Raw genomic sequence first — 18,553 nt, 5'->3', positions numbered from 1 at the left:
ATGTAGGCTGACGTCAAGTCCAGTTTGGTGAACGACTTCCCCCCGGCTAGCGTTACAAACAAGTCATCAGCCTTCGGTAATGGGCACTGATCCTGTTTTGAAACCCTGTTGATCGTAGCCTTGAAATCTCCACAGATTCTGACTGTGCCATCACTTTTCAGCACAGGAACAATGGGACTTGCTCATTCATTAAATTCAACCGGTGATACAATCCTTTCACGCTGTAGTCTGTCCAGTTCGATTTTGACCTTCTCCTTCATCAAAGACGGAACTGCCTGAGCTTTATGATGAACACGTCTTGCATCTGAGTCCACGTGGATCTGCACCTTGGCTCCCGTGAAGTTGCCGATACCTGGTTCGAACAGCGAGGGGAACTTGTTCAATACCTGGGCACATGTATCTTTCTCTGACGACAGTGTCTTGATGTCATTCCAATTGCAACTGACTTTTTTAAGCCAGTTCCTGCCGAACAGTTGGGCCATTTCCTGGGACAATCCATAGCAGTAACTCGCGAACTGCATCCTCATACGACACTTTAATTGTGGCACTGTCAATCACCGTTATGAGTTCTTTGGTGTACATGCGCAACTTGGCATTGACTGGACTCAGCCTGAGCCTCACAATCTTATATCCCACAGCTTGTCGAATGCCCTCTGGCTCATTATCAATTGATTCGCACCTGTGTCCAGTTCTATCGATACTGGCACTCCATTAAATTTCACATTGATCATTATCAGTTTGCTCTTAGTTAGGAACGCGTACAGTCCATACACTTCCTCCTCTGATAACTCGGATTGCATATCCGGACCCACGCTAGTCTGACCATCATTCTTCACGTGGTGCGTCGCAGCACGCTTGCTTATCTGCGGATACTTGCGCTGGAGATGCCCCACTCTCAGACAGCCTTTGAAACTATATTGCTTAATTCAGCAATGCTGGTACTGGTTATTTCCTCCACAATGCCAACAGAGAGAAATCAGATGCATTCCCAATGGCGGATTTTGGCCAGCTACAGGTTTTGTGTACACAGTCAGGTAGGCCCTGCCATGTGCTGCTCTGCCGAACTCCGAATCAATCATATTTTCAGTACTTGCCGAGTTTCAATTTTTCACTGATATCTGCTTTAGACTTCTATCCATCGTTATGCATGACTGAATGATCGTGATGGCCCTGTTCAAGTCCAACGTCTCCACCGCCAGTAGTTTACACAGGATCACCTCGTGGTTGATGCCGATTACAAAGTAGTCCCGCAGCATGTCTGCCATCACAGCCCCAAACTTACATGGTCCCGCTAGACGTCTCGGGTCGGCAACGAATTCCACCGCATTCTGGCCCTCTGAGCAGACGTGCGTGTAAAATCTGTATCTCGAGATGATGATGCCTTCGTCTGGCTTAAGGTGGTCCTGTACCAGCGTACACAATTCTTCATATGTTTTCTCTGTTGGACTCACAGGCAGGAGTTGATTCTTTATCAGATCATAAATTTTTGGACCGCAATCGTGAGGAACACCGTTCAGCGCCGATCTATGTCGCCGACCTCCTCCATTTTGTTGGCCACGTAGAACTGGCTCTAGCGGCTCACAAAGTCTGCCCAATCTTCTCCTTCCACAAATCACTCCAACAATCCAATTGTGCTAATTTTTGCAAGCAAAGGCTCTTGTTGCCTCGTCGCTAAATGTTGTATATGCAATAAATGTTAGACTGAGTACTGTTTAACTCCAAGAGGTATGACCTTAGCTCTATTTTATTAAGGCCCAAAGTGCATATTATACAAAATGGCTGGCCTTTTAAACTTGTGCTGCACACATCTGCGTACAGCCCAATGGCATCCAACATTGATGCCATCTAGTGGCTAGTGATCCCAAAAGTACATACATGACACAAAGGTAGCCTTGAGGAAGAGTTCTTAGAACAATACATTGTGGAACCAACCAGGGAGCAGACTATTTAAGATCTGGTAAAGTGTAATGAGACTGGATTCATTAATGATCTCATAGTAAAGGATCCTCTTGGGAAGAGTGATCATAGCATGGTAGAATTTAAAATTAAATTTGAGGGTGAGAAAACTATGTTTCAAACTAGTGCCCTGAACTTAAATAAAGACAATTACAAAGGTATGAAGGCAGAGTTGGCTAATGTGGACCGGGAAAATAGATCAACAGGTAAGACGGTAGATAAACAGTGGCAAACATTTAAGGAGATATTTCATAACTCTCAGCAAAGATATATTCAGTAAGAAAGAACAGCTCCAAGACAAGGATGAACCATCTGTGGCTAACTAAGGAAAGGATGCTATCAAATTGAAAACAAATGCATACAATGTTGCAAAGAACAGTGGAAGGCCAGAGGTTTGGGAAATTTTTAGAAACCAGTTTGGATACTCCTTGATAACCTCATCCGTTGATGCAAATCTCACTTCCACACGGAAAATCTCACTCCAATCCAGCTTCAGTGATCTCAACCAATTTCTTCCTAGTAAGGCAGGCTTGTCTCCTTTCACTACAATTAGAGGCAAGTTCTGAAATTGATCCTTATATTTCACCGGTACGGTGATACGACCTACCACAGGAATTTTCTCTCCCAAGTAGCCGCGCCTCTTCATCTTTGATTTCTCCAATGGGAAATCACTCAATTTGTCGAGGTATAGTGACTCTGGTAATACACTCACAGATGCACCTGTATCAATTTCCATTGGTATCTTGAATCCCGCAACTGCTATGTGGATTTTGATACTTTCCGAATCGCTGTCCGTTAACCTCGTGCTCCTGATGACGTTTAACTCTAACATCTCCATGTCCTGTTGTTGTTCTTCCTTGCTATGTAGTCTCTGGGGATTTCTACTCATAGCTTTGTATGTTGGACTCATAGCTTTGAAAGCTGATTTACCCTTCAATCGGCATGACTTCCTAAGATGCCCAGTCTTTCTGCAAAATAAACACTCTGCCTTCACATATGGACAACTTTGAGCAATGTGTTGTCCCAGGCACCTATAGCACGACTTCGACGCTCTGTTAGAATTTCCAGTTTCTGAGACTTTGGGCCTCCCCCGTCTTTTACTTTGAACCTGCAGGCGATTTACCTCGGTTGACTGACGACCATAATTATTATTTAATTCTCGGGAACGTTGTTCGACCATGCCCATCGACCTCGCTGTCTGACAAGCAATCTCAAAAGCCAAGTCATCCATCGTCACTAACTTTCTTCTGAGCGCATCATTTTTCACCCCACAAACAAAACAATCCCATAATGCTCGGTTTTGAAGGTTTCCGAAGTTACAGTGAATCGATAGCTTTTTTAATGTTGCAGTGTACTCACTGATACTTTCATCAGCCTTTTGATTTCAAATACCGAAACGATTTCTTTCAGCAATTTCTAACAGTTTGGGGTTATAGTGCTGCTCCAGCTTCGTTAAAATCTCTTTAAGCATTGTGTCCTTTGGCTCGTCAGGCACAAGCAGATTTCTCAGTGTTTTATACAATGCCGGTCCAGCTTCCGATAAGAAAATTGCTCTCTTATGTTCCAATATTGCCTGATTCTGGATTGCATTGTCTGGAAGTTCGATTATGTTATTTGCAGTGAAATACATTTCCAGCCGATCCACATATGCTTTAAAATGTTCCCGGTCGTGTCTATATTCACCCAAATGTCCCATTACACCTGCGGGTGCTGCCATTTTAATTTCTAGCTGTTCACAGTGTGCTGTATTTTACCTTGGATTTTGTAGCATTTTTCAAAATCAGAGAAGCTCCCAAAGTCTCTCTGTCGGCTGGCTGAATCCTTCACCAACAAAGTTTCAGCTTTAAAGCATCCAAAAAATCCCATCTCACCACCAAATATGATATATTCACAGAGCACAAGAACACACAGCTTCTAACATGGCAGATAGCTCTCTTGGAAGCTTCCAGAACATGCCTGGTTCTGTTTAATTATTAACTCTGTAGTTGCAGTACACAATATGTCCACATCCACAGTGTGGCGCTCCAAACATTACAAGCTCACAGACATTACAGATTAGGTGCCACTGAAAAGGTTACTGCACAAGATTAGAGCTCACGGGGTTGAGGGTAATATTTTAGCATGGATAGAGGATTGGCTAACTAACAGAAAACAGAGAGTCGGGATAAATGGGTAATTTTCAGGTTGGCATGTAGGAGTGCCACAGGGATCAATGGTGGTACCTCAACTATTTACAATCTATATTAAGACTTGAATGAAGGGACTGAGCGTAATGTAGCCAAATTTGCTGATGATACAAAGATAGGTGGGAAAGCAAGTTGTATGGAGGACACAAATAATCTGCAAAGAGATATAGATAGGCTAAGTGAGTGGGCAAAAAATTGGCAGATGGAGTATAATGTGGGAAAATGTGAGGTTATCCATTTTGGTAGGAAAAATAAAAAAGCAAATTATTATTTAAATGGGGAGACATTACAAAATACTACAGTACAGAGGGATCTGGGGTCCTTTTAGATTAAACACAAAAAGTTAGCATGCAGGTACAGCAAGTAATTAGGAAGGAAAATGGAATGTTAATTTATTGCAAGGGGGATGGAGTATAAAGTTAGTTGTGCTACAAATGTTGGTGAAACCACACCTGGAGTACTGCGTACAGTTTTGGTCTCCTTATTTATGGAGAGATATACTTGCATTGGAGGCAGTTCAGAGGAGGTTCACGAGGTTGATTCCTGAGATGAAGGGGTTGTTTTATGAAGAAAGGTTGAGCAGGTTGGGCCTATACTCATTGGAGTTCAGAAGAATGAGAGTTGATCTTATTGAAACATATAAGATTCTGAGGGGGCTTGACAGGATAGATGCAGAGAGGACGTTTCCCTCGTGGGGGAATCTAGAACAAGGGGCATAGTTTCAGAATAAGAGGTCGCCCATTTAAAACAGAAATGAGGAAGAATTTCTTCTCTCAGAGGGTAATGAATCTTTGGAATTCTCTACCCCAGAGAGCTGTGGAGGTGGAGATAGAGAGATGTTTGAATGATAAGGGAGTCAAAGGTAATGGGGTGCGGGCAGGGAAGTGGAGTTGAGGCAAAAATCAGATCAGCCATGATCTTATTGAATGGCGGAGCAGGCTCAAGGGGCCAAATGGCCTACTCCTGTCCTATTTCTTATGTAAAGGGCAGTGCTGCTGCACACTCTCCAAGGCCTCTGATGGCCTCCACTAGGCCAGCAGGGCAGTGTGCGACCGGGCCTGCATCCGGCACCCAAAACGGAGTGCCAGATTGCACAATGGTGGCCCAGACCATGCTAGGGCTGCCATTGTTGAACCGACCTGAAAGTCGGCAGGCAAAACAAATGGCTGGCTGGGGCCCTGGTGCCCTCCCCTTTAAGAAGCGTCCCGAGAGTGGATGTTGGCCAGATTCATGACCCAGGAAGCTGGCATTGACATCTGGCTGCACCAGCCTAGTGGTCCACGGGACAATTTTCCCCATGGGGCGTTAAGGGGTCGGAGCAGGGCGGTGAGGAGTCATCACACATAGCAATTACATTATCGACGGATGCGCGGTGACCCGGGGCACAAACTGCGGGGCTCGACGCTTCCATTGAGGCATCTCCACAAACTCTTGGGCTATTTCCTGGGAGGGGGTAGCATCCCCCCTCCCCCAGGCAAAAAGTCTCCTCCGCCTTTTTAGTGCCCCCCAGAGGCACTAATGGGTCTATAAAAAGGGGCAATTTTGTCCCCTCAAACTTTCCCATTCAGTTTGGCCCTTACAATGTATTTCTTTAATATGACTAGTTGATCTCCTGTGGTATTGCTCATTGTAAGTCAGAGGATAGGATATTTTATAAGGATACAAATGTTACATCCTTTAATGCACAATGTATTATTCTGCTGCTAGTTTCAATTTGTGTCCTTTTAAGTTCACAAAATGTAATTGTTAAGTAATGCAGCTTTAGGTCATGCAATTAGCTGTTGAATAAAATAAAATGCTGAAGAATAATGGTTGAAGCAAATCATTTATCTTTGTGGAATGCACTTGCACACATAATTAATGATGTGGTTTGTACACACATATATACACTCACTCACACACTCACACACACACACACACACACACACTCACTCACTCACTCACACACCGACACATACACATACACACACATATACGCACACATACACACACATATACGCACACATACACACAAACACATTGCAAACACTTTGTATTTGCTCATTTCAGTTCGTGTTAATCAGATGAGATACATTTTTGCCGGTGGACATTAGGACCCTGCGACTGCCCATCCGGCGGTGCTGTGAGGTCACGGTTCCAGGCTCTGTCTGACACAATTAGTGGGCCATGTGAAAGCGGAATAAAAAATACAGCAGGGAAAACAATCGTCAACATTAAAGAACTCGTTGGTAAGCCGATTGAAAAATGTTTTTAAGATTTCAGCTCCAGGTCAGAATGCCTTTTTTCTCTTCCCTACTATTTAGGAAATATAACTATGGGCCCAAATTTGTCCCACCCGTTTTTTCGACGCACTCACCAGAGATGCGCCGACTTCGTAGGCTGAAAACGGCGCCAAAAAGATCTCCCTGGATTCTGGCTGCTCTATTGACTCTCCCGGGGCTTGGCATTGTGTGGGGAGGGGAGGGGGGAGGGGGGGTGGGGAGGGGAGGGGGGGGGGGCGCGGAGCTAGGGCCCTGCTGGAAAAACAGTGCCGACAGCTGTCCGCATGCGTCTTACAGCATTCGTGCATGCGCAGTAGCTTCTGCCGATGATGATGATGATGATGCATGCTGCAGCGTGGGACCCGATGTATCCCACCCCCTATCCCGGGCCGAGTGGCCTGCTGCACAGTAACGCGAGAAGCCTGCCTTCTTCTAAAGCACTTGGTTCTTTTGTTGGCTGCCTGCATTATTGCCACTTTATGTCAATATTCTACACACAACTTGAAGACTTGAGGACATTGCCATGCAAAAGCTCAGGTAGAATTGTCTGTTTTGAAATCCATCTCAAGAGTTTGATGGGGGCGGGGGAGTTTTGATCCAGTGGGGTGTGAGTTTTAATCAGCAGGCGGGGTGGGGGGTGTTTTCATCCTGGGGGGAAATTTTGATCTCGGGGGAGGGGGCAGTTTTGATCTCGGGGGAGGGGGCAGTTTTGATCTCGGGGGAGGGGGCAGTTTTGATCTCGGGGGAGGGGGCAGTTTTGATCTCGGGGGAGGGGGCAGTTTTGATCTCGGGGGAGGGGGCAGTTTTGATCCGGGTGGGGAGTTTTTTTCCTGGGGAGGAGTTTTGATCCCGGGGGGTGGGGCGCGTTGATGACTGTGTAGCCATTAATTTTAAAGTCTTACTCAAGACTTTCCTTAACCCTGTTGATGAAACCCTGCATAAGAACATAAGAATTACGAACAGGAGGTACTTCTATTTTTTATTTGGATATTTTGAAAAAGTTATGTAAATATGTTTTGTCTCTTTACTTCTTTTATTTTTGTAGTTTAAGCTTTCATGAATGTTTCTGTTGTATAGTAGATTAACTTTGTGAAATTTGTCATATGATGTCCTGTATAGCTGTTTGATCCTATTCACATTCTTTAGTCAAGTCATTAAGTTCTGCTGGCCTCCGATGGACTTACCTGCACTGATTTCTTAACTCTCCGCAAGGGTTTTCTGTGCGGCCACAAGTGGCCACATATGCTGGCCTAAGTTAGTTTGGAGTAACTATTAGCTGTCCAAAGTGGCCTAAATGACCAAAACGGGCGTAGGTGGCTGGTAACGCCCCCTTTTGAAAAAAATGAAACTAAACTAAAAAAATCCTAACTAACTCACTTACACTGGCACAAATTGAATGTGCAAAATGGAGATTTTTAATATGCTCCAGAAAAATCAAGTTGTTCCCAAAAAAATGGAGCAACTCCTGAGCAATTTTGAGCCCATTGTGTGTATCTCTATCTATATATTATTGTGCATGTAATTGTATTTAGAAAGTGCTATGATATTTAGTTCTGCTTATGTGCAGATTATCGGCACTCTACTTTGTAATTTCGCATTGCTGTTTTAAAATTCTAAATATGTTAAAGGTATGAAAGATGGCTTTGTCAATGTGAAAGCAAACTCAATTAAGTATCAAGCTATACTGTAAGAATGTAAGAATGTGCTTGTAATATTCATTACGGATAAGTTCCTTGCTAAACCAGTAGCAACAGCTTTCATTGTTTCGTAGCTTTTGGCTGAACAGGCACGTAAAGCCGATTAAAGATAGTTTGTTAATATTAGGGATCAGTAGGGTTTGGATACCTGAACTGTAAAAACAGGATGAGTCAATAATAATATTTAAAGCTCACCAAATATGAGTGCACAATTTCCACCAAGTGAACCACCAAAGAATGTAGGTGCACTGTGAAGGTCTTTTTTAAATTCCCTGCTCCTACACAATGGAACTTGAAAACATATTCCACACTTAACTGGCAGCAATAGCCTTTTATTAGCTCCCTACACCTGTGCATGTATACAACGGAGCTGGGGAAGAGAAATAGACTGGCAATCTTTATAATAAACTTTATTTAATTGGTTATTTTCCATTCTTCTTATTCACCAGGCAAGTTACATCAAACCTATTACACAAAACTCTTCCACATAATTTAAATCATCTCCCTAATCTCATTCAATGAGATTTTCTCCCTAATATCAGCCCTCCTAAATAACATAATTTACAGCTGCCATGATAGGGATGGAGGGCAGACAGATCAGGCTGTGGCAAAAATATATTGGGGACAGATGCTCACTTGCATTATAAAACTTTAAAAATAAGGGGCTGTTAGTGCCTCCAGCCGACGCTAACAGGGCAATGATGTCATCGCCGTGCACGCCAACCCCTTATCGCCCTGCATCGATCCCTTTGTGCCCCGTGGAGGAAATTGCCCCACAGGAGCATGGTCGGCACTGGGCGATGTCGCTGGCCTTAAATGTGCCCGTGGCTGGGGCGCTGGAGCTGGCCTTAAAGGGGAGCGCCGCGGATGCCATCTTAGTCAGAGTCGGCCCGACAATGGCGGTTGCTGGTTAACCTGGCGTGCAAGCAGGCTGATGGGTGATATCTATAGCTGTTAAATGGACACACACATCAATCAGGTTGAATGGAAGGGTTTGGACTGTTTAAAATGTTTTTTTATTCAAATGCTGGCTTGCTGAAATAGATGTAAGAAGTTTTTAATTGTTTTGAGAGTGCTGCTGGATGCTTGCAAGGGCTCGGATGGTCAGTGAAAGCCTTTGAGAAGACAGAACATACTGCGAATACTCAGCAGGTCACGATACAACCATGGAGTTCACGTCTCAGTTCGACATGCTGCCTGACCAACTGAGTATTGGCAGCATTTTATTTTTTAATTTTACATTTACAGCGTCCGCTTGCAGAGGGAAGAAGAAGGTGCAGAAGAGGGGGAAGCTGAAGAGGACTAATCAGATGGAAGGATGCATCCCAGACAGCCTCTTTGTGGCTGGCATATCCGGGATGGAATCATCCGCCTATGGTCCCACTGGCTGGGTAGGCTGCATTTCTTGGGTGTGTGTCATGAAGAAGGCACATGGATGGAGTTGTGCTGATGGGAGGGTGGGAAGCCAAGAGGTGCATGCCAGAAGGAGGATAACACTCGAGGAAACCTACATCTTTTATCCTTTTAGCCCTGCCACTGGCTAAGGGCTCAAACATGGCCCTGCCAAGAATGGCCTGCACTGTCTCCTCCAGGGGAGTGAGGTGATGCTAGGAATGGGAGATGTGCCTTGTGATTGGTGCATATCGTTGATAGGTGAGTGATTAGGGGAACTTGCATTTAGCAATGCATGAGGTTCGTGATTCAATTGGTAGGTGACATCTTTTGAAGGTGCATTTACTGATCTTCATTAGTGGTTTGAGGTCATAAAGCTTCTTTGGGCACTAGAACCAGGTGGTGAGGGCGACACTGGGAGTGACGGGGAGTAATGTACTCCGGTACTCCCACATTGTTCTTTCTGGAGTGGCTCTTGACCCCTGTGTGTGAGGGCCAGTCTTGCAGTATTGACACCCTGCACAAAGCTGGTGTGCTGCGTTGAGAATCTGGGTGCCCCTTCCCTGGCTTGCTGAGCCATTTGTGGTAGTGCTGAGGCAGTTTTCCCATTTATTGAGTTTAGGAAAGTAATTCAGCTTTAAGTGCTGAATATTGACATTTGGAACTTCTTTTAAATATTGATTATTTGTTAAAGACAGAAAGGGCTGAAAAATGTATTGAATCAGTGCATTTTATTTTGACTTGCTTCAATATCCATGCTCCTTTAAAGTTGAGATCCTCACTGTCCACAATGCATTGCGAGCTTCACAGACGCTCGGGGAAGCAACAACGCCGCACCAGCACAACGAATTGGTCCCGGATCCCTCGTGCAATGCCACCAGGGCAGTGTTGCATCAAAGGTTAGCGTTGCGCTACCTACCTCCAAGCCCCCCCACACCAACTTACCTTGTTTACTGCAGCGGCCATTTCGGGCGGCCATCAACAGCAGTTGGCAAGGACACCGACTGCTTTCCGGGATAGAACAAACTTCTCCCCTTCTGTAACTACCCTATCGAATCTTTTTATTATTTTAAAAGCTCGATTTGATCAACCCTAATTATTCTATATTCAAGGAAATACAAGCCACATTTATGCAATCTATCTTCATACTTTTAACCCTTTAAGCTCTGTATAATTCTGCTGAATCTGTGCTGTACCCTCTCCAAGGCCGATATATCCTTCCTGAGGTGTGGTGCCCAGAACTGAACATATTATTCCAGATGGGGTCCGACCAAGGCTCTATACAATCAAAGCGTAACGTCCTCCCTTTGTATTCCAGCCCCTTTAAGATAAAGGCCAACATTCCATTTGCCTTTTTGATTACTTTTTGTAGCTGTGCACTAGCCTTGAGTTATATCTGTACACGGACAATCTAAACTGGTTGCTCCTCCACAGTACCTGGTTTCTCACTATTTATAAAATATTCCTATTTGTCTTTCTTGGATCGAAAGTGGATGCCCCAGACTTGCTCGCAATGAACTTCATTTAAAGATCACATGGATGAACTACAACAATTGTACATCTCTGTGTGGCGTAAGAATAAAAAAGGGAAGGTGGCTCAACCGTGGCTAACAAGGGAAATTAGGGAAAGTATTAAATCCGAGGAAGAGACATATAAATTGGCCAGAAAAAGCAGCAAACCTGAGGACTGGGAGAAATTTAGAATTCAGCAGAGGAGGATAAGGGGTTTAATTAGGAGGGGGAAAATAGAGTATGAGAGTAAGCTTGCAGGGAACATAAAAACTGACTGCAAAATCTTATGTGAAGTAAAAAGATTAGTGAAGACTAATGTCGGTCCCAAGCATTCAGAATCAAGTGAATTCATAATGGGGAACAAGGAAATGGCAGACAAATTGAACTAATACTTTGGTTCTATTTTCACTAAGGAAGACACGAGTAACCTCCCGAAAATACAAGGGGACCGAGGATCTAACGAGAAGGGGGAACTGAGGGAAATCCTTATCAGTCAGGAAATGGTGTTAGGGAAATTGAAGGGACTGAACGCCGATAAATCCCCAAAGCCTGATAGTCTGCATCCCAGAGTACTTAAGGAAGTGGCCCTAGAAATAGTAGATGCATTGATGATCATTTTCCAACATTCCATGGACTCTGGATCAGTTCTTATGGATTGGAGGGTAGCTAATGTAACCCCACTTTTTAAAAAAGGAGGGAGAGAGAAAACAGGGAATTATAGTCTGACATCGGTGGTGGAGAAAATGCTGGAATCAATTATTAAAGATGTAATAGCAGCGCATCTGGAAAGCAATGACAGAATCGGTCCAAATCAGCATGTATTTATGAAAGGGAAATCATGCTTGACAAATCTTCTAGAGTTTTTTGAGGATGTAACTAGTAGAGTGGATAGGGGAGATCCAGTGGATGTGGTGTATTTGGACTTTCAAAAGGCTTTTGACAAGGTCCCACACAAGAGACTAGTGTGCAAAATTAAGGCACAAGTTATTGGGAATAATGTATTGACATGGATAGAGAACTGGTTGGCAGATAGGAAGCAAAGAGTGGGGATAAATGGGTCCTTTTCAGAATGGCAGGCAGTAACTAGTGGGGTGCCGCAGGGTTCAGTGCTGGGCCTCCAGCTATTTACAATATACATTAATGATTTAGACGAAGGAATTGAAGATAATATCTCCAAGTTTGCAGATAATACTAAGCTGGGTGGCAGTTCAAGCTGTGAAGCGGATGCTAAGAGGCTGCAGGGGGACTTGGACAGGTTAGGTGAATGGGCAAATGCATGCCAGATGCAGTGTAATGTGGAAATTCAAAAGGGAGTTAGATGTGGCCCTTACGGCTAAAGAGATCAGGGGGTATGGAGAGAAGGCAGGGGTGGTGTGATCATGAGGTTGCATGATCAGCCATGATCATATTGAATGGCAGTGCAGGCTCGAAGGGCCGAATGGCCTGCTCCTGCACCTATTTTCTATGTTTCTATGTTTCCCATTGTTTTTCCGATTCACTTCATCAGTAAGTCAAGGAGCCAATTTGGGAACAGTCTATTTTAGATTTAGTATTGTGCAATGAGACAGGGTTAATTAATATCCTTGTAGTAAAGGAGCCTCTGGGGAAGAAAAACCATGATATGATAGAATGTTATATTGAGTCTGAGAGTGATTTAGTTAAGTCCAAAACTAGGGTCTTAAACTTGAATAAAGCAAACTTCATAGATATGAGGGGCGAGTTGGTTAAGCTAGATTGTGAAGCTAGATTAAATAATATAATGGTAGATAAACAATGGAAAACATAATTCATAAAAACTGTGGCGAACAAGAGTAGTTAAAAATAGTATTAGATTAAAGGAAATGGCTTATAATGTTGCCAAAAAAGTAGTAAGCCTGAGGATTGGGAGAATTTTAGAATTCAGCAAAGGATGACCGATAAATTGATAATGAGAGAGAAAATAGAATATTAAAGAAAACTAGCAAGTGACATAAAAACAGATTAAAAAAGAAAGAGATTAGCGAAAGTAAACGTGGGTCGACTTGCAGGCAGACAGGAGAAATTATAAACAGGGAATAAGGAAATGGCAGATATTTTGTATCTGTCTTCACAGAAGATGACACAAAAAACATTCTGGAAATAGTGGGCAACCGAGGGTTTAGTTTGAGAAATTTAAAGAAATAGCATTGGAGAAATTATTGGGATGAAAAGCCAATAAATCCCCTGCATCTGATTGCCTAAATCCTCGGGTTTTAGAAGAAGTGGCTATAGCGATAGTGGCTGCATTGAATCCCCTAGATTCTAGAAAGATCCCCACCGGTTGGGAGGTAGCAAATGACCTATGAGGAGAGAGTTTAGAAGAATGAGATGTGATCTCATTGTAATGTATTAAATTCTTAAGAGGTTTGACAGTGTAGATGCTGGGAGGATGTTTCGCCTGGCTGGGGAGTCTAGACCTCGTGGTTACAATCTCAGAATAAGAGGTGGACCATTTAGGACTGAGATGAGCAGACATTTCTTCACCCAAAGGGTTGCGAATCTTTGAAATTCTCTACCCCAGAGGATTGTGGATGCTCAGTCATTGAGTATATTCATATTCAAGACAGAGACTGATAGATTTTTGGATACTGTGGGAACCAAGGGTATGGGGATAGTGCGGAAAGTTGAGGTAGAAGACCAGCCATGAGAGTGGTGAACCTGTGGAATTCTCTACCACAGAAAGTTGTTGAGGCCAATTCACTAAATATATTCAAAAAGGAGTTAGATGAGGTCCTTACTACTAGGGGGATCAAGGGGTATGGCGAGAAAGCAGGAATGGGGTACTGAAGTTGAATGTTCAGCCATGAACTCATTGAATGGCGGTGCAGGCTAGAAGGGCCGAATGGCCTACTCCTGCACCTATTTTCTATGTTTTCTATGTTTCTATGATCTTATTGAATGGTGGAGCAGGCTCAAAGAGTGGAATGGCCTACCTTCCTATTTCTTATGTTCTTACGTCTATGTCCCTTTCTAACTTGCTGCTCCCATCTGCAATGCTTACTGCACCTTCTAACTTAGTGTCATCTGCAAACTTGAATATATGGCTCGCTAATCCTTTATCCAAGTCATTGATACATATGGTGAAAAGCTGAGTCTCCAGTACAGATCCCTGGGCAACACCTTTTGTCACACCCTGCCAACCCATGTTGCAGAGATGCCTCTAATTGCCTGTGCTTTCATTGTTGCTAATAATCTGTGGTGTCGAACCTTATAACATGCCTTCTGGAAGTCCATAAAGATAACATCCATAGCCATTCGCTTATCTACCATGTTAGTGATCTCAAAAATTCAACTAGATTAGTCAGACATGACGTATCCCTCACAATTACATGCTGACTCTTTCATCAACTGATACACAGGGATAAGGGACTTAAGTTAGGTGGAGAGACAAGAGAAGCTGGGATTGTTCTCCATTAATGATTTAGACGAGGGGATTAAATGTAATATCTCCAAGGGCTGAAGGGCTGAATAGCCTACTCCTACAAATATTTTCTATGTTTCTATGCAACAGAAAAGGCTTAAGCGAGATTTAATCGAGATGTACAACATTATGAATGGTTTTGGTAGAGTAAATTAGGAGAGACTGTTTCCACTGGCAGGAGGGTCAGAAACTAGGGGACACAGACTTACGGTAATTGGCAAAAGAACCAAAGGGGAGATGAGGAGAATTTCTTTATGCAGCGTGTTGTTATGATCTGAAATGCATTGTCTGAAAGGGTGGTGGAAGCAGATTCAATAGCAAGTTTCAAAAGAGAACTGATTATACACTTGTAAAGGAAAAAGTTGCAGGGCTATGGGGAAAGAGTAGAAGGGTGTATAGAATCATAGAAATTTAGAGCACAGAAGGAAGCCATAAGGCACATGTCTGTGCCGGCTGAAAAATTGCTATCCAACCTAATCCCACTTTCCAGCTCTTGGTCCGTAACCTTGTATGTTATGGCATTTCAAGTGCACATCCAAGCACTTTGTAAATGCAGTGTGAGTTTCTGGCTCTACCACACTTTCAGGCTCTGGCTGAAAAGATTTCTCCTCAACTCTCCTTGAATCCTTCTACTAATTAATTTAAATCTATGCCCCCTGGTTATTGAACTCTCTGCTAAGGAATATAAGTCCTTCTTATCCACTCTATAGGGCTCAAGTTTTCCCAGGAGTTGCTGTTTTTTTTTGGAGCAACTAGATTTTTTTGGAGTTACTTAAAAATCGCAATTCTCCCCATTTTATTGACTCCAGTGTAAGTGAGTTAGTTAGATTTTTTTTTTAGTTTCGTTTTTTTTTCTCAAAAGGGGTTGTTATCCGCCACTTACGCCTGTTTTGGCCATTTAAGCAAGTTTATCCAGCAAAAAGTTACTCCAAACTAACTTAGGCTAGCATATGAGGCCACTTGTTTCTGTTCAGAAAAACCTTAGTGAATTAAGAAATCAGCACAGGTAGTCTCCAAATGACGGTGTTATGATAGGAATGCTAGTTTTTTTTTTCAATCCCAAGCCAGCGAGACTGGACAGAGTGATTAAACTGAGTATATTTTTAGTAAAGATAGCTAGATATTAAAGAACTGGAAAATCTTTGAAGATTCTTTTCTCCAAACCCCGCCGCTGCCCGCCCCCCCCACCAGGCATGCTGGATCAAAACTCTTCCCCTCTCGCTCCGATCAATACTCTTCCCTCATCAATCTGTCTCTTGTAGGCCTGTGCAGCAGGCCATTCGGCCCGGGATAGGGACGGTGTGCTTTGGACCCCTGCAGCTGCAGCACACGCACACAGAATCTGGGGGGAGGAGCTACTGCGCATGCGCGTGCACTCTAGCGCGCATGTGCAGAGGTCCTGGCACTGTTTTCAGCGGTGGGACCTGGCTTCGCCCCCGAATCTAGTTGCCACGCTACGCCACCATGGAGGAGAGGCTGGGGAGCGGCCAAACTTGGCCCAAAGATTTTTGGCGCCCTTGGAGTTCTACAAAAGTGGCACACCTCTGGTGACTGCACCAGAAATCTGTACTGGCCAAATTTGGGCCCTATATAAGCCCCTCATAATTTTATACACCTCCTCTGTTTCAAAGAAAACAACACCAGTCTTTCCAATCTTTCCTCATAGCTAAAATTTTCCAGTCCTGGCAACATCCTTGTAATTCTCCTCTGTACCCTCTCGAGTGCAATCACATCCTTCCTGTAATGTGGTGACCAGTACTTTAGCGTCGTTGTCTCCAATGGGCACGCACCACCTGGCACCCAATGATCTGCAGCACTCAAAAGATTAGCAAAAGTAATCCTGGGTCCCTTGCAGGCTGAGACAGGAAAAATTATAATGGGGAATAAGGAAATGGTAGCGAAATTAAACAAATACTTTGTGTCTGTCTTCACAGAAGAAGGCGCAAAAACCTTCCAGAAATAGTGGAGAACCAAGGGTCTAGCGAAAATGAGGAACTGAAAAAAATTATTAGTAAAAAAAAATAGTACTGAAGAAATTAATGGGACTGAAAGCCAATAAATCCCCTGGTCTGATGGCCTACATTCTCGGGATTTAAAAGAGGTGGCTATAGAGATAGTGGATGCATTGATTTTGTCTTCCAAGATTCTAGAATCCACAGATTGGAAGGTAGCAAATATAAACCCATTATTTAAGAAAGGAAAGAGAGAGAAAACGGGGAACTACAGACCAGTTAGCCTGACATCAATCATAAGGAAAATGCTAGAATCTATTATTAAGGACCGAGTAATTACAGGCCAATTATTGGAAATCATCCTGTGGGACAGGATAAATCTTCATTTGGAAAGACATAGATTAATCAAGGACATGGATTTGTTAAGGGAAGGTCGTGTCTGACTAACTTGAGTGAATTTTCCGAGGAGGTAACCAGCGGGATCGACGAGGGCAGTGCGTATGATGTAGTGTATATGGATTTTAGCAAAGCTTTTGATCAGGTCCCACATGGCAGACTGGTCATGAAAGTAAAAGCCCATGGGCTCCAGGGCAAAGTGGCAACTTGGATCCAAAGTTGGCTGAGAGGCAGGAAGCAAAGAGTAATGGTTGATGGGTGTTTTTGTGGCTGGAAGGTTGTATCCAGTGGAGTTCCGCAGGGCTCAGTGCCAGGTCTTTTTGTGGTATTTATCAATTACCTGGACTTGAATGTTGGGGATATGATTAAGAAGTTTGCAGATGACACTAAAATAGGCTGTGTGGTTGATAATGAAGAAGAAAGCTGCGGACTGCAGAAAGATATCAATGTACTGGTCAGGTGGGCAGAACAGTGGCAAATGGAATTCAATAGGGATAAGTGTGAGGTAATGCATATGCGGAGATCTTACAAGGCAAGGGAATACACATTAAATGGTACAACACTGAAAAATGTAGAGGAACAAAGGGACCTTGGAGAGCAGGTCCACAGATCTCTGAAGGTTGCAGGCCAGGTAGATAAGGTGGTTGAGAAGGCATATGGTTAGTCGAGGCATTGGAATACAAGAGCAAGGAGGTTATGCTTGAACTGTATAAAATGGCCTTCTTCCGTGCTGTAAATTTCTATGATTCTCTGATTCTTTGAGGACGTGGTAACAGGGCACTTAGAAAATAATAATAGGATTCGGCAGAGTCAACATGGATTTGTGAAAGGGAAATAGGGAATCGGTTGGAGTTTTTTGAGGTTGTAACTAGCAGAATAGTTAAGGAGGAACCAGTGGATGTGGTGTATTTGGATTTCCAGAACGCATTCAATAATGTGCCACACAAGAGGTTATTAAACATAATTAGGGCTCATGTGCTTGTGGCTAATATACTAGCAAGGATTGAGGTTTAGTTAACGGACAGAAAACAGAGAGCAGGAATAAACGGGTTATTTTCAGGTTGGCAGGCCGTAACTAGTCAGGTACCACAAGGATCAGTGCTTGGGTCTCAGCTATTCACAATCTATATCAATGATTTGGATGAGGGGGCCCAATGTTGACAGTGTTGTTGCCAAATTAAGTGTATCTAAAGGTTAAGTCATGGCAGGAGAGCTCGGTCACGTGATATGCTCCTCCTCTACCATGTGGGAACTCAGGGACACTTCCGGTGTCCCTGACGACTACGTGTGCAGGAAGTGTATCCACCTCCAGCTCCTGACAGACCGCGTTGTGGAATTGGAGCTGAGGGTGGATTCACTCTGGAGCATCCACGATGCTGAGTGACGTGAGTAGCACGTGTAGCGAGTTGGTCTTACCGCAGGAAAAGGGTCCACAGCCAGATCGTGAATGGAAGACCAGCAGGAAGAGCAGTGCAAGGAAGGTAGTGCAGGGGTCCCCTGCATTCATCCCCCTGCAAAAGAGATATACCGCTTTGAGTACTGTTGAGGGGGATGACTCATCAGGGGAGGACAGCAGCAGCCAAGTTCATAGCACCGTGGCTGGCTCTGCTGCACAGGAGGGCAGGAAAAAGAGTGGGAGAGCGAAAGTGACAGAGGATTCAATTATAAGGGGAATAGTTAGGCGTTTCTGCGGCCACAACCGAGACTCCAGGATGATATGTTGCCTCCCTGGTGCAAGGGTGAAGGATGTCTCAGAGCGGGT

General features: G+C 43.8%; 1 long non-coding RNA gene across 1 annotated transcript in view; it reads left to right on the top strand.

Annotated features, from left to right (window-relative positions):
* The first annotated feature begins 6,292 nt into the window (after window positions 1-6,292).
* Window positions 6,293-18,553, top strand: part of LOC139263829 (uncharacterized) — a 156,754-nt gene continuing 144,493 nt past the window's right edge. The window contains exons 1-2 of the long non-coding RNA XR_011593217.1: window positions 6,293-6,370; window positions 9,349-9,491. This is a non-coding gene — a long non-coding RNA (uncharacterized lncRNA). The remainder of the gene's footprint in view (window positions 6,371-9,348; window positions 9,492-18,553) is intronic.

The sequence above is a fragment of the Pristiophorus japonicus genome, chromosome 5 (genome assembly GCF_044704955.1).
Source record: "Pristiophorus japonicus isolate sPriJap1 chromosome 5, sPriJap1.hap1, whole genome shotgun sequence".
Lineage (NCBI taxonomy): Eukaryota > Metazoa > Chordata > Chondrichthyes > Pristiophoridae > Pristiophorus > Pristiophorus japonicus.
The sequence above is the reverse complement of the archived record's forward strand: the minus strand, read 5'-3'. Positions and strand labels throughout refer to the sequence as shown.